Consider the following 15,440-nt stretch of genomic DNA (forward strand, 5'->3'; position numbering starts at 1 on the left):
GAAGATGGAACAAATCTACCAGAGAGACTGCATACACTATGCTTGTCCAGCCTATTCTGGAATATTGCTATGTGTTATAGTATAGAAGAGTGTCACGGATATGATGAGAGAGTTGGGATTACAGTCATTAAAGCAAGGGAGTTACTGTTGTGAAATTTTTTCATGAAATATCAGTTGTCAGCTTTCTCTTTCAAATGTGAAAATATTTTGTTCACTCCCACCAACAGAGGGAGAAAAAAACTATCATGATAAAATAAATTGGAGCTCTCATGGAAAGACAGGTTTTAGTTTCCCCACATGCTATTATAGACTGGAACAGTCAAGTAGTAGGCTGGAAGTGGTTAGATGAATACTATGCTAAACACTTCTATGAGAACTGCAAAGTAGTCAAGTAGATGTAGACATCTTCTGGCAGAAAACTTCTTATGGCAGTATTAGAGCCAGCACTGCTGTTCTGTTGTCGGTGCCCCTCACAGCCCTGTATGTCTGTAGTGCAACAGGATCATTGTAAGCACAACAGCCCAGCTGGATGTTACTCCTGTCTCTGCTGCTCACTCCTTCCTCCCCGCCCCCCTTGTACCCCCCATCCCCTCCCCTCCCCCCCTCATCCTCTCCCATCCCCTCCCCAATGCACCCACTTCCATTAAAACATTTTGAAGTTACAGAAACAAGTACCATGTTCAGTTTATTGTATTGTACTGTGAAATTTACCTGTATTTTGGTGAGCTTTTTGTTTGTTGGTGCAGAGCTATTTTCTTTTTTTTTTTGGTTAAAACTTTGTGAATGTTCGTATTACACATATCACTGTCAATGACTTGCTGAATCTGGAAATGGGACAATTTTTACAATTAGTGACCCAGAAACAAAAAAGAATTGCAGCAGACAAAGTGGATTGTATAATTTACAACTGACGATCAGTCAGCACTTACATTTACCTATTTTGTCTTGTTTTGAATTTCTTTACCAGAAACATCATTCATGTTTCTATTTGAATTCAGCTATCATTGGCTATTTCTTCAGCTCTATTTCTAGTCTATCTTTGCTACTTTGTACTGTCTCAATCTCCTTTTCAGTCACTTCCAACTTACCAGATTTTCAAAACTCATCTGTTGCTAACTTCTAGTGTTGATTGTTATTTGTATGATCCTGCCCTGCTCTGTGTTCTCCTTATCACTTCCTGTGAATTTTCATTGCTATCCATGAATAGTATCATTACATATAGTCCTTCCCTCTATTGTCAAAGGAAAAAATTGTGTTGTGTAGTTTCAAGAGCTTGTGTGTGTGTGTGTGTGTGTGTGTGTGTGTGTGTGTGTGTGTGTGTGTGTGTGTGTGTGTGTGTGTTTTGTTCAAATTTTTAGGCACATCACATAAAATGGTACTTAAAAATGCATGAATGGTTACTAACAATGTTGTATATCTTTTATTATAAATTTATCTCACTGCCAGAGTAGTTGTGGCATTTATTTCAAATAAATATCCCTGATAACACTGTCTACCTACAGTTCATATTTGGTGATTAATAACTTTTCTGTAATAAATGGCAAGTCTTTCCAAAAGTGTGAAATTAAAACAAAATAACCAAAATAAAGGCAGTCTGTTTGAAAATGCACAACTGTGAAACTAAAATTTGCTGATCAGTAACATTTATTTCCCTATTGCTCCACCATTTGCATTGTAACACACTTAGATCTTTCTCTTTGATTAGAGCTGTGCTAAAGCCACCTGGTTTGTGAGTGGGATTTCTGCATCTGTTCACTGCAAATTCTGACTTGTACTAAGCATGATCCACTGATTTCATGCCAGCAGATACAGCAGGCCATTATATTTGGTTGGTTGTTGTCTCCAGGAGAAAGTTGTTTGAGGTGGACCCTGTCTGCTTGTACATAATTGTCTTAAAAGATGAACCCTACACTGAAAATTTGATAGTAGGGCAGGATCCTGTTGCGATACTGCACAGATCTCAAATGTCTTTAAATAGCAATGAGTGGTATCTGACATTCATTTTGTATCATCCAAAAACATTAATTTCCCCCCTCCCTATTAAATCTGTGGGGCTGCAAGCCTGAAATGTGCTTTACTCTCTTTCATGGTGATCATCAGGCATCAGTCAGGTTCTGCATTTGTTGGTGAAGGGAACTTGATACCAAAGACTTGGATCTCTTACAGGTGCTGACTTGCTTTTGTCCATCTTATTTGTGTTCATGTACAGTGCATATATGGGTTTACTGTTGCTGTTTGTAATGGATGCTTAGAGTCTAAATGCATTGGGTGTGATGGTTTATAATCTCTGTGACATCACAGCCTTCCCAGTTGCCTTCAAAAAGACAGCGTGCAGGGCATTTATGAGCCCTAATTTGTGAAAAGCAGTCATCAACTGGTGTTGTTGATCATGGGCAATCATTATGAGGCAGACCTTCAGTGTTTTGTGTCACACAACAGCAGCTGAAAGTTAGTAAGATGTCATTTTCTTCTGAGCTATTTTCACACTCTACTTCTCATGCTGACAATCATATTCATGATAGGAGACACAGGTCACACCACTAAACTGCACTAAGAATGGATGTTTACTTTTATATATGTTACAAGATACCTTCAGATAAAAAAACTAAACAGTTCATGTGTGCTGCAAAACCTTCCTCCTCCTTTTTGGTGGCATCCCTGTTTGTTCTGTGTGAAATTTCTGTATGTGTTTTGTTTGTAAAATTCAGTAAACAAATTTTATTCACAGGGGCTTACCACACATCCAGAGCTAGAGCCATTTCGTACGCCCATGAGTTGTCCGATGGAACCATTTTTCACCTTAGTGGAAGTTCAGCAGGGACGCCTGTGCCATCGCAATTTAGAAACCCCTGTAAGTATATGTCTGTTCATAAATGTTTCTGGATCCTTAAGTATCCTTATTTTCTGAAGTTTATCATGTTATCCACCTTTACAACTAGACAAATAAATCCGATAATGAAAAGGAGTAGGGAGGATTTAAAGCCTGTTAAGCCATATTTATGTACCATTTGCAGATTGTAATCCCTACTGCTAGGATGGGTGTAGGTCTTTCTTCAAAGCATTATCATACAGTCATTTCATTCTGCGCAGAATTACATGTGATAAATTGCTCTAAATATATTTGACTGCAAAAAAAATGCAGAGCTTTGGTGATCAGTGTCAGAGTAGAGCCTTTTTCTGGCAGTGCCATACATTCCTTTCTAATCTTGACACTATGTAACGAAAAAATATTAGATAGAGAAAACCAGTTCTTAGCCCATTCTTGCAGGGTAGTAGTAGTGCACAGACTATAGGAACCACTATGCCATTGGTCTCTCATAGGTCATCAGAAAAATCTCCAGACATACCGAATAAAGACAAACAAATAAGCTGAAAATATGATGGCATTGATTAGATCAAATCCCTGCTGTTCTAAGAAAACATCGTCTTTATAGGCTTAAGGACAGACTGTGCTAGTGAAAATTGGCAAACAGTGTGCAGTGCAGCTGAAGCAGAATGTACAGTTGGAAAAATCATCACACTCTTAAAATAAATGTACAGTGGATTCACTCTCAGCTATATGTGTTTTAAACAAACCTTCAGTAGAAATGGTTGTATGCACAGGAGTAAAAGAGGGCCATGCAGTCTCGCATCTTTTCTATTGTTTATATCATTATTAGGAGAACAGCTGGTAGTGAATGGAAGGGTTTATTCTGCTAAAAAGTCTGTCAAATGTAACTTGAGCTTGCCAAATATCAAATCATATATATGCCACTCCAGGCAGTCCATTGTGTTAACACAGACTAAAGATCCAATTAACGAGCTGTAACAGACAAATGTATATGAAAGTCTGTACATCTGAAGAAAGTTGCAGCTACAAGAAGACATCTGTAGTAAAATTTCTCAAGCAAAAACTGTATGTACCTTGCCAGAAAATGCATCTGATGGTGAAAAATATACAAGTGAAAACTAGGAGGTAAGATTTGTTTTTCTCAGTTGTGCTCATGACTGAGAGCAATTATAACTTTATGCCTTTCAAAATGGGGTGCCTTAGTAGGCACTGAGAGTAACATCACTTAAATGCTATAGAAGTGATAATCAAATAAAGAAGGCAGCAATTATTTTGCAGTCAGATGGAAATAAGAAAGTGCTGTCAGTGACAGTTGGAGAAAGTGTATTGGATGCTTGAACTTGCCCCTCCAGTACACATCGGATGTAAGTCTATGGAGAAAAGCTGAAGTGAATAGCACCACATAATGGAGGAAAAATGTACACCCACATTATTACCTTGCAGTTCATGCAGAGTGCTTTGACAAGGGCGCAGGAAATCAATGTTGAACAATATTTCTACTCTTCCACTATAAAACTACACGAGTAAAATGTACACAACAGTTTCTCTAACAAAGCTTTGATTTTTATTGCCTTAGTCATTCCTCCCCGTGTAAGCTGGAGGCAGCAAAATACGTTAGCAATCAGAGTAGGAAGTTGTTGATAGATATTTAATAAAAACACGGAATGAGCTGGCCTTTTGGGAACATTTTCTACCTTTTCTGTCATTTATATGAGATAATATTTCTGTGCTGCTCACCAGTTGTTGTTGTTGATGATGATGATGATGATGATGATGATGATGATGATGATGATGATATGGAGATGGAAAAAGGGTAGCACAAGCAGTTTCTTTAATGTCTTAGTTGTGTATTTTAAATGTTCTGCAAATGAAATGATCTATAATCTTCATTCCTTTTCTTGCTCACAGTAGCACTTAATGGCAAAAATTACTCTTCAGTCTGTCTTACGGCTACTATGTTAGACTGACATACTACACCTGTTCTGCTGCACTGTAAACCAGGATCTAATAAAATTTGAATGAAATGTTATTTAATAGAAGTGAGTCCAGAGTATTAGCTTAAATCATCTTTTAATTTCCATCTTCACAATTATTTCACAAATTTTATACAGATTGTTGCTGTTTTTCCAGTGGCACAAGACTTCATTCCAGGCCTTTAACCCCAGCAAGAGAGGGAATCAATTTTGTCTATCATTTCCATGTTGTCTTACTCTCTTGATGAGAAATGAAACTGAGACAACAGCAAGTATATTGTCGTCCAAGAGAACTCCTAATCAGTGGAAATTTTGTGAAGACCAAAAATTCAAATGTTCCTGTAAATCATGAAACAATCCAAATAACTGTGTGTTTTTGACGTGAATGTAGTATAACAGGCCTCCTACCTACACCATAAATCAATTGCTTCCTGGTGAGGCTCATTTGTACTTGATACCATTGTAAAGAATTTGTTACATTTTCTTTGTTAAATTGAACTTTTTCCTAACATGCTTATATATAGTAGTAAAAGTTTCTTTCATTCTTCAGTGTATAATTCATTGAAAACTTTATAAAAATGAAATAAGCAGGGCAGGCTTAATACTTGCAGTGATCAAAAATGTGTGTAGATTGTGTCAACCCACCATAAGATGTGGAAATAAACACACAATACTAACATCGTATGAAACAAATTACAATATTCACCTGTTTGAAAATATTGAGTAAGATCAAAAGAGCCTTCCAGAACTATCACAGGATGATATCAACCCAAGCTGATTGTCTTAGTGTAGCACTTTGTATATGTTTGTCTAATGGACTAAATGGAGCATGGTAACCCATTGTTTGGTTCTCTTCATCAGTATTTATGAATAGGAAACAATTACACAAGCATGCAAATATATGATAAAACATTGATAGTGGTCTGCTTCCTGAATGTAACAATGATCATTAACATAATTCCAGCCATTCACAAAAAATTTTCTTCCTGCCATGTAAGGCAAAATCCCTGCTAATCATATTTATAACATCATCCAAGGAAATTTACACAAATTAGAACTTTAACATTAAATAATGAGCACTCTTTCATGAGAGATAAAGATATTCATCTTTGATCTACAGAACACCTTGTAAAGTCAAAATCATTATCAAAACACACTTACGCAATCGTAAAAAGGAGTCTGTGACACCTAGCATCAAATATACAAAACATCGTTCATTTTACCAGTAGGACTGCCTCTGGCATATGCTGTTTGCACTTCACCCCACTGGTAATTGAGACTCAACTTCCAGAGAGCTCACTGTGTGTCTAGCTGCTGTCTGCAGTATTTCACAACAGTTTCCCCACCGTTGAGCTGTTCACTGTTTATACATTCATTTAATTTCGAATTTTACAATTTTGCATGTGAAACTTATTGTTCACTCTGGCACAGTTCAGCACATTCTGCATTGCTGCTGCACTACTGATATTCACTTTTGTAAGTACTTGCACTTCATTGCCATCATGCTTATCCCACACTGAAATCAATCATACTACCAGAATTGTTCATCATCATTTCCTCAGTATGCACCCCCTCAGGGGGCTCAGCATTTAGTTGCTGGGTATGGGCTTGGCGACCCCGGGGTCACTGAGCTGGGGACTGGGAAGCACCACCAGTCCTCAATACCGTAAGCTCTGAGCATGCTTCAACGACCACCGTATGGCGCGACCGTGAAACGTTGTACAGTACAAAGCTCGGGGATCTTGGCTTAACTGACTGGGTCACGAGGATGGTATAAACCTCTATTAAAAAAAAAAAAACTACAATCTCAAGGTGTGCTGCACACCGAGGAGACGCATGGCTTTTGAGGTACAACAGTTGGTAGCGGGCGACCTCTGGGGAACCTGCTGCCCCCCCCCCCCCCCCCCACCACCCCCGGTTGTATTAAGCTTACCCAGGCAAGTGTGGTTCTGTCTGGGTGGGCATTCCTTCCCCCTTCCCCTACCATGAAACGAAAAACGAATAGTGTGCAAGCCTGAGTCTCTAAGAAAGGAAAGTTCAATGCTTTACAGTATGACCCCCAATTCCCTTCCCTGTCCACACCAGGGGAGGAACGGCAGTCTAAATTACCTGGTGAGACGTATTCTCCTCGATTTCTGGTTTGCAGCCAAACAGATGAGGACTCACTTCTGACCACAAAGCCTCAGATTTTGTGGAAAATTTAGAGGACAAGTTTGGAGAAGTTCAGGGCATGTCTAAAATGAGGTCTGGAGCAGTCCTCATACAGACAGCATCCCCAGCACAGTCACGGGGATTGCTTGCTTGTGACAAGCTCGGTGATGTTGCAGTCTCCATTATGCCTCATAAGAGCCTCAATATGGTTCAGGGACTTACTTTTCATTGTGACGTGTTGTTGCAGTCTGATGATGAGCTCCATGCAAATCTGGAACACCGCAGTGTCCACTTTGTACGATGTGTCTTCAGGGGACCTAAAGATAGTAGGGTTGCCACCAGCGCCTTCATTTCGGCTTTTGAGGGTGACACCCTGCCCTAGAAGGTCAAGGTGGTGATATATCGACGTGATGTTAAGCCTTACGTCCCTCCTCCCATGCACTGCTTTAAGTGCTGGAGGTTTGGGCATATGTCATCGAGATGTGACGCCAACCCTACCTGTTGGGATTGTGGACATGCCTCCCACCCCAACGTCCTGTGTTCGCCGCCTCCTGTTTGTGTCAACTGCAAACAGAAACATTCACCTTGCTTGTCAGACTGTGCGGTTTATCAAAAAGAACGGAAGATTATGGAATATAAGACCTTGGACAGGCTCACTTACACAGAGACTAAACGCAAGTACGACCGATTTCACCCTGTGCGCATTTCCTCGACGTTTGCTGCAGTGGCTTCGATGGCGACGAGCCCCCAAGCTCAGCCGCTTTTTGTGGGCGTTCCAGCCAGGCCGTCTATTCCTGCCCACCCAGGTAGTTGGGGGAACACCCTCTTCTGTTGCTCCCCTGTTATCAACATCAGTAGTAACAACCCCTCCTTCTTTAAGGGCTTCAGTCCCCACCTCTGAGATGGAGAAGTGCCCGCCTCCTCCGGATCCCCTCGCGCAGAAGGGGGATCTCTTGGTGCCCTCCCTTCCGTGGTTACTGCCCCTCCAGATGTCAGCCGGTGACTGAAAAAGCCACCACCTGAGGGCTGTAGGGCTTCCAGGTCTTCCTCAGTCCATGAGACTGGGTCGGAAAAGCCCACCCAGCCTGATAAACCGAAGAACAAACGGGACTCTACCAAAAAGAAGAAAAAGCAAAAGGAGGAGGACATTGAGACAGATAATAAGATCACCACTGCCCCTGAAGATGATGTGGAGCATCTAGCGTCCCCTCAGGAGCTAGGTGTTGCTCAACCCGCAGCCCCTATGAAAGTTGATCAAGGTACTTCGCAATTGGTGACGACAAGCACTTCTAAGGCATAACCAGGTTCTTTCATGTCTTCACAGTTGGGTACTATTATCCTTCAATGGAATTGCCGTGGTTTTTTCCAACACCTTGCTGAGTTGAAACAACTTTCGTGTCACTTCTCTGCCACTTGTCTGGCCCTACAGGAAACTTGGTTTCCTGTTAGGCGAACCCCTTGCCTCCGTGGCTACCGGGGTTACTATAAGAACTGCATAGAATATGACAGGGTGTCTGGCGGTGTCTGTGTGTATGTTCTTGCCACTGTTCCTAGTGCCCCAGTGCCACTTCACACAGCTCTCAAGGCTGTGGCTGTTATAATCCGGGCAGGGATGGAGCTTGCCATCTGTTTCCTCTACCTTCCCCTGGATGAGGTTGTCCGTCTTGCCGACCTAGCTGTCTTGTTCGCCCAGCTCCCCCCGCCATTGCTCCTTTTGGGAGACTTTAATGCCCACCACCCTTTATGGGGTGGGACCCAGATCTTGGGCCAGGGTAGGAACGTTGAGGCTCTCTTGGCACAGCAGGACATTTGCCTCCTTAACACTGGTGCTCCCACATATTTTAGCTTGACTCATGGCACATACTCGGCCATTGACCTCTCTCTTAGTACCCCAGGTCTTCTTCCATACCTCAGTTGGAGGGTCCACGAAGACCTCTGTGGTAGCGACCACTTTCCTATCCTGGTTTCTCTTCTTCAATCCCAACCCACTGACCAGCTGCCATGATGGTCTCTTTGTGGAGCTGATTGGGCAGCTTACACCTCAGCTATTATGGCCATTGCTCCGCTTCCTGTTGACATTGATTTGGCAGTGGATGAGGTCACTATGGCCATTGTTTCTGCTGCCAAGGCAACTGTCCCCTGCTCTTCAAGTACCCTAAGGTGTAAGTCAGTCCCTTGGTGGACACCAGAGTTTGCAGAAGCTATCCAGGACCGCCGGCGAGCCCTACAACAACACCAGCATCATCCTTCCCTATAGAATCTGGTTGCCTTTAAACAGCTGCGGTCCCGGGCTTGGCGGGTAATCCGGCAGAGCAAACAGGACTGCTGGGAATGATATGTTTCCACCATAGGTTGTCGCACCTCCCCATCTCAGGTGTGGTCGCGGGTTTGACGAATTTTTGGCTTTCACCCTCATGCATCTCTCCCTTGCCTTTCTCTTCAGGGTACACTTTGAACTGACCCAATTGCCATCACTGAACATCTGGCAGAGTACTTCGCTCGTATTTCCTTCACAGCAGGCTACAGGGCAGAATTTCACACCATTAAAGAGCAGGCTGAGTGTACACAGTTGTCATTTCGTACGCACCGTTGGGAATGATACAACGCCCCGTTTAGTGAATAGGAGTTCCAAAGTGCCCTTACAGCTTGCCCCGATACCTCTCCAGGTCCAGACTGCATTCACAACCAGTTTCTTCACCATCTCTCAGCGCACTGTCATGGTGAATTATTATCGCTGTTTAATTGCGTCTGGACGGAGGGTGTTTTCCCAACTCGTTGGCAGGATAGCGTTACCATTCCGGTGCTGAAACCTGGTGCAGATCCGCTGGTGGTTGATAGCTATTGCCCTATCAGCCTTACCAACATTATGTGCAAACTCCTGGAATGGATGGTGAGTCAGCAGCTCATGTGGATCCTCGAAGCTCGGGGCCTCCTAGCCCAGCAACAGGGGGGCTTCCGTCAGGGCTGCTCAGCAACTGACAATTTAGTCTCACTAGAGTCGGCTATTCATACAGCTTTTACTCAGCGAGAACATCTAGTTGCCGTTTTCTTCGATCTTCGGAAGGCGTACAATACCACCTGGCACCATCATATCCTTCCTACACTGCATGAGTGGGGCTTACGGGGTCCACTTCCGATTTATCTACGGAATTTCCTCTCCAGTCGCTCATTTCGGGTTTGAGTTGGCACATATTTTAGCTCTGTTCATATTCAGGAGAATGGTGTCCCGCAGGGCTCGGTTCTCTGTGTTCCCCTCTTTTTTGTGGTGATTAATGGTCTTGTGGCTGCGGTGGGCTCATCGGTCTGTTCCTCTCTATATGCCGATGACTGTTGTCTTTATTACAGTTCCCCAAGCATCATTGTCGCTGAATGGCGGCTGCAGGGAGCTATCTGTAAGGCACATTTTTGGGCATCCAAGCATGGTTTCCCGTTCTCAGCCTCTAAGACACAATTGATGCATTTCTGTTGTCGTCAAATGGTCCACCTCCATCCAGAGCTCTACCTTGCCTATGAACTCCTTTGCATTGAGGAGATGCATCGCTTCCTTGGCATGCTGTTTGATGCTCAGCTCACTTGGACACCTTATCATCGTGAGCTTAAACAATGGTGCCGGCGGCACCTCAACATCCTTTGCTGCCTCAGCCACACCGTTTGGGAGGCTACATGAACAACCCTCCTACAGCTCTATAACGCCTTAGTCCAGTCCCGTCTTGACTACGGGTGCGTGGTGTATGGCTCAGCGGCACCTTCAACGATGCAGATTCTCGACTCGATTCTCCATTGTGGCATCGGACTGGAGACAGGTGCCTTCCACACTAGTCCGGTGACTAGCTTTCTTGCAGAAGCTGGGATCCCTCCACTATGATTCCGCCGACAACAGTTGCTTGCGTCATACATCGCCCACATCCATGCCTTGCCCGACCACCCAACCGCAGGCTCCTTTTTCCGTCTTCTGCACTCCCCTCCCCACGACGGCGGCCTAGGTCGGGTCTCCCGATCCCGGTCCGCATTCGTTCCCTTCTCTCGTCACTCGAGTCCTTTCCCCTTCCTCCATCCTTCCGGCCCTCTTCTTCTACCCCTCCTTGGTCCCTCCCTCACTTGCGGCTTTGCTTGGATTCATCCTGCAACTCCAAGTCCTCCGTTCCACCTGCCATTCTTAGTGAACAATTGATGGCTCTTCTTGCCTCGTTTCACGATGCAGATGTAGTCTATACCGATGGCTCTGTGGTCGATGGATGCACTGGGTTTTCTTTCAGCCACAGTGCCTATGTTGAGCAGCATTCCCTGCCTTCTGGGAGCAGTGTTTTCACTGCGGAGCAGGTTGCTCTTTATCGTGCACTCGCTCACCTTTCCTCCTGCCCTGGGGAGTCATTTGTCATATGCAGTGACTCCCTGAGGGGGGGTACAAGCACTCAACCAGTGTTTTTCTCGGGACCCTTTGGTGCGCGCTATTCAAGATGCTGTTTTTGCTCTCGCAGAGTGTGGTTATTCAGCAAAGTTTGTGTGGACCCCGGGCCACATCGGCGTTCCAGGAAACGAACGTGTCAATCGGTTGGCCAAGCAGGCCACCACTTCGGCACCCCTGGAGCTTGGTCTCGTGGAAAGATACTTCCGGTCAGCCCTATATCGCAAGGTCCATGATGTCTGGAGCTCTGAATGGTCTGTCTTGAACAGGCCAAATAAGCTCCGCATGGTCAAGTCGTCCACGGCCGTATGGAACTCATTCTTGAGGGGCACGCGTAGGGACTCAGTTGTTCTCTGCTGTCTCCAATTGGACGTACGCGGTTGACCCACAGCTGTCTCCTTCGCCATGAGAACCCACCCAAGTGTCACTGTGACGCAGGGCTGACAGTGGTCCATCTTCTGATGGACTGTCCCCTTTTAGCCCCCTTGCGGCAGTCCTTTAATTTACCAGCTGCACTTCCCTTAATTCTAGGTGATGATGCCTCTATAGCTGACTCAGTTTTACGTTTTATCTGTGCAGCTTGGATTTACCACTCACTCTAGTGTGGGCGCTCTCACATGATTTCTCGGGCTACACCCACTCCAGCGACTTTTAATTGTGATGTGGATACCAAAATAGTGTCTTTTATGGTAACAAATTGTGTTGGTACCTCTATCAACGCTTTCCAGCTGGAGGTTCTTCATTTGTAGTTGAGTGGTTGACCTTTTACCTGATTTATTAACCACTGTAGTCTGTTTTACTCTAGTCAATTATTTGCTCTGCTCCTTTCAAGTGTTCTCTATTTTGTGTTACTGCGGTGTTCACTTTAGCTCTGTACCCCTTGGTGTTCTTTTTTCCCTCCCTTTGGGTGCAGAGGTTATGCTTTTACTGTATAGGCCTTTGACAAGAATGTCTTTTTGGAACTGGGGACTGATGACCTCGATGTTTAGCCCCCATCAAACCCCAAAATCAGTATGCACACAATGCTAGACACACAGTCCATAAATCTTGCAGTAACTTCTGACTAATTTCCCTAACCAAGTACTAGATAGTTAATAATATGTGAAAGCAAACATTGCTAAATTAGTAGTTTTCTAACATAAATCATCTGCTGCTACATATAAAATTTTCAATCAAGTTTTAGAGCCCCCCTGCGGGTCCAGGGGTTAGAATAGGCCCGAGGTATCCCTGCCTATTGTAAGAAGTGACTAAAAGGAGTGTGTCATTTTTTGGCCCTATAACTTCAAGCCCCATTTTATGGTTTGACCTGCCACTTTCCAAATTCTACAGAAGTGCGGACCATATGGGGAAGGACACCTTATGTGGTGCATGAGTTATCCATAGTGCCCTTTGATTTGATCTCCTGAACCTCTTGTCATGGCTTTGCACCTCCATCTGCAATTCAACTATTTGGGCGAGGACACTTTCCAGGGTATGTCATCTTCTTCCATTCTCTCCTGTACTCTTTTGTCCCCGTGACAATATCGGATTTCTGTGCTGAATATCCAGCACAGTAGGCAGTCCATTGTGAAGGGGCAGTCATGTACCCATTTAGTGGTAGCCCCCTGACAACACAGGGATCACACTGCTGATGCCCAAACTGTAAACTCCCCACGTATGCCAAGCAGTAGATGCCGGTCTTCCTGGGCCATCAGGACTCCTGGCAACGGCCATCATGCCAGGTGGTCTTTGCTGTGGCTGGATGGCACCTGTGGGGAGAGCCCCCGATCAGAGTGGGGGGCATCAGGGTGGATGACCTGAAATGAAGCCGACTAAGTCATCTCCTGCTGGTGACTGTATGGCACCAGAATGGACAGGAACTCCTTTCTGCCTACGAAGCCTCAATTTTTTGTTGAACATCTTGAGGATAAGTTTGGGGAATTGACAGCACTGTCTAAGATGAGAAGCGGTGCAGTCTTGAGTCAGGTAGCATCCCCAGCCCAACCCAGGTGTTACTCACTTGTGACCGGCTGGGTGATATTCCTATTTCCACCATTCCCCATAAAAACCTCACCACTGTCCAGGGGATTATTTTCCATTGCGACCTCCTCTTGCAGTCTGATGACAAGCTCCATGCCAATCTAGAACGGTGGGATGTTCATTTCATCTTGCACATTTACAGGGGACGCTTAGACAACAGGGGTGCTACTAGTGCTTTCATCTTGGCCTTTGAGGGTGATTCATTACCTGTAAAGGTCAAGGTGATGTTTTACCGCTGTGACATTAAACCATACATCCCTTCCCCATGTGGTGCTTTAAGTATTGGAAATTTGGGCCCAAGTCTTCCTGCTACACTTCCAGTGCCACATGTTGAGACTACGGACGTCCACTGCATCCAGATACTCCAATGCGCTCCACTCCCACTTTTATCAACTGTGGAGAGTGGCACTCCCCCTGCTCGCCAGACTGTACAGTATTCCAAAAGGAGCGGAAAATCATGGAGTACAAGACCCTGGACCAGTTCACTTACCAAGAGGCTAAACATAAATTTGAATGATTACATCCCGTTCGGTTGACATCCACATACGCTGCAGCTTGGTGGTAGGGGGAAAAATCCCCTTCCATTGCTCCCAAACTACCTATTTTGGGAGCAAGGCCGCCCCCCCTCCCCCCAAATGCAGGGGAAATTGTCCCCCCCCCCCCCCCCCCCCCCCCCCCAAGCTGGATAAGCTGGATAAACAACAGCCTCCGCCAGCTCCTGTCGTGCGGAAGGGAGAGAGGGTCCCAAGGGACCCTCTCTCCCAAAGTCTCCACTAATGTGACAACAGACACTCACCAGTGGCTAAAGGAGCCAAAAGCTGCTGGACCAAGAGCTTCACAGTCTTCTTCCGTGCCTGAAGCTACTTTGGAGAAGTACTCCTAGGAAGCCCCTAAAGAGAAGTGAGAGGGCAAGCAAACAAAAACATCTGCTAAGACAGAGGACCCTCAGGTGGCACCACCACCACCACCACCACCACCACCTTTCCCTACCAAGTGTGCACTTGCGGATGAGGTGGAGATCTTAGTGTCCCCTGAGGACCTGGCTCTCACTGATGCCTCACACACAAAAAGAACAGATACAAATAATCACTCGGTGGCAGCAGGTGACCTTGAGGTATAAATTGCCTCCTTGCATGCTTCATGCGTTCCCAGCCTCATGATAACATAATCCTCCAGTGCATTCGCTGCGGTTTTTCCACCATCTGGCTGAGCTAAGGAAACTGTTAAGCTCTACACCTGCTTTCCACATTGCCCTCTAGCAAACCTGGTTCCCGTCAATGCAGATGCCTGCCCTCCACAGCTACAGGGGATATTACAAGAACCGTAGCGACTATAATAGTGTCAGGTGGAGTTTGCATTTACGTCCTGAACTCAGTATGTAATGAACCTGTGCCCCCTCAAACCTCTCTTGAAGCTGTGTTGTCAGGATAAGGACAACACAGGAAATAACTGTCTGCAACGTTTATCCTCCTCCAGATGGTGCAGTATCCCTGAATGCATTGGCTGCACTGATTGATCAACTCCATAAACCTTTCCTACTTTCAGGAGATTTTAATGCCCATAACCTGTTGTGGGGTGGCGCCATGATTATTGGCCAAGGTAGAGAGGTCAAAAACTTACTGTCATAACTTGACCACTTACTCGGCCATTGATCTCTCTGTTTGCATTCCTAGCTTTCTCCCATGTGCTTACTGGCTGAGGTAGAGCTGTTGAAACTTTCCTATCTCAACTTGACATCTGCCTCTTAAATACTGGGACCCCCCACACATATCAGTGTGGCTTGTAGCACTTTCTCGCCTATTGATTTATCCCTCTGTAGCTCAGGACTTCTCACATCTGTCCACTGGAGAGTCCACAATGACTTGTGTGGTAGTGACCACTTTCCCATTTTCTTGTCACTCCCCCAGGGCCATTCACCTGGACAACAACCAAGATGGGTTTTAAACAAGGCAGACTGGGAAGCTTTCACCTCTACTGTCGCTGTTGAATTGCACCCATATGGTACCATTGATATGGTAGTTGAGCAGGTCACTAGAATGATCGATTCTGTGGAAGAAAACAT

At 44.9% G+C, this 15,440-nt stretch overlaps 1 protein-coding gene across 1 annotated transcript in view; it reads left to right on the plus strand.

Moving 5' to 3' along the window:
- The first annotated feature begins 2,751 nt into the window (after positions 1–2,751).
- The window catches only part of LOC124556300 (gamma-tubulin complex component 3-like), a 249,300-nt gene continuing 236,611 nt past the window's right edge, over positions 2,752–15,440 (plus strand). The window contains exon 1 of the mRNA XM_047130275.1: positions 2,752–2,851. The gene's annotated coding sequence lies outside the window, so the exon portion shown is untranslated. The remainder of the gene's footprint in view (positions 2,852–15,440) is intronic.

The sequence above is a fragment of the Schistocerca americana genome, chromosome X (genome assembly GCF_021461395.2).
Source record: "Schistocerca americana isolate TAMUIC-IGC-003095 chromosome X, iqSchAmer2.1, whole genome shotgun sequence".
Classification (NCBI taxonomy): Eukaryota; Metazoa; Arthropoda; class Insecta; order Orthoptera; family Acrididae; genus Schistocerca; species Schistocerca americana.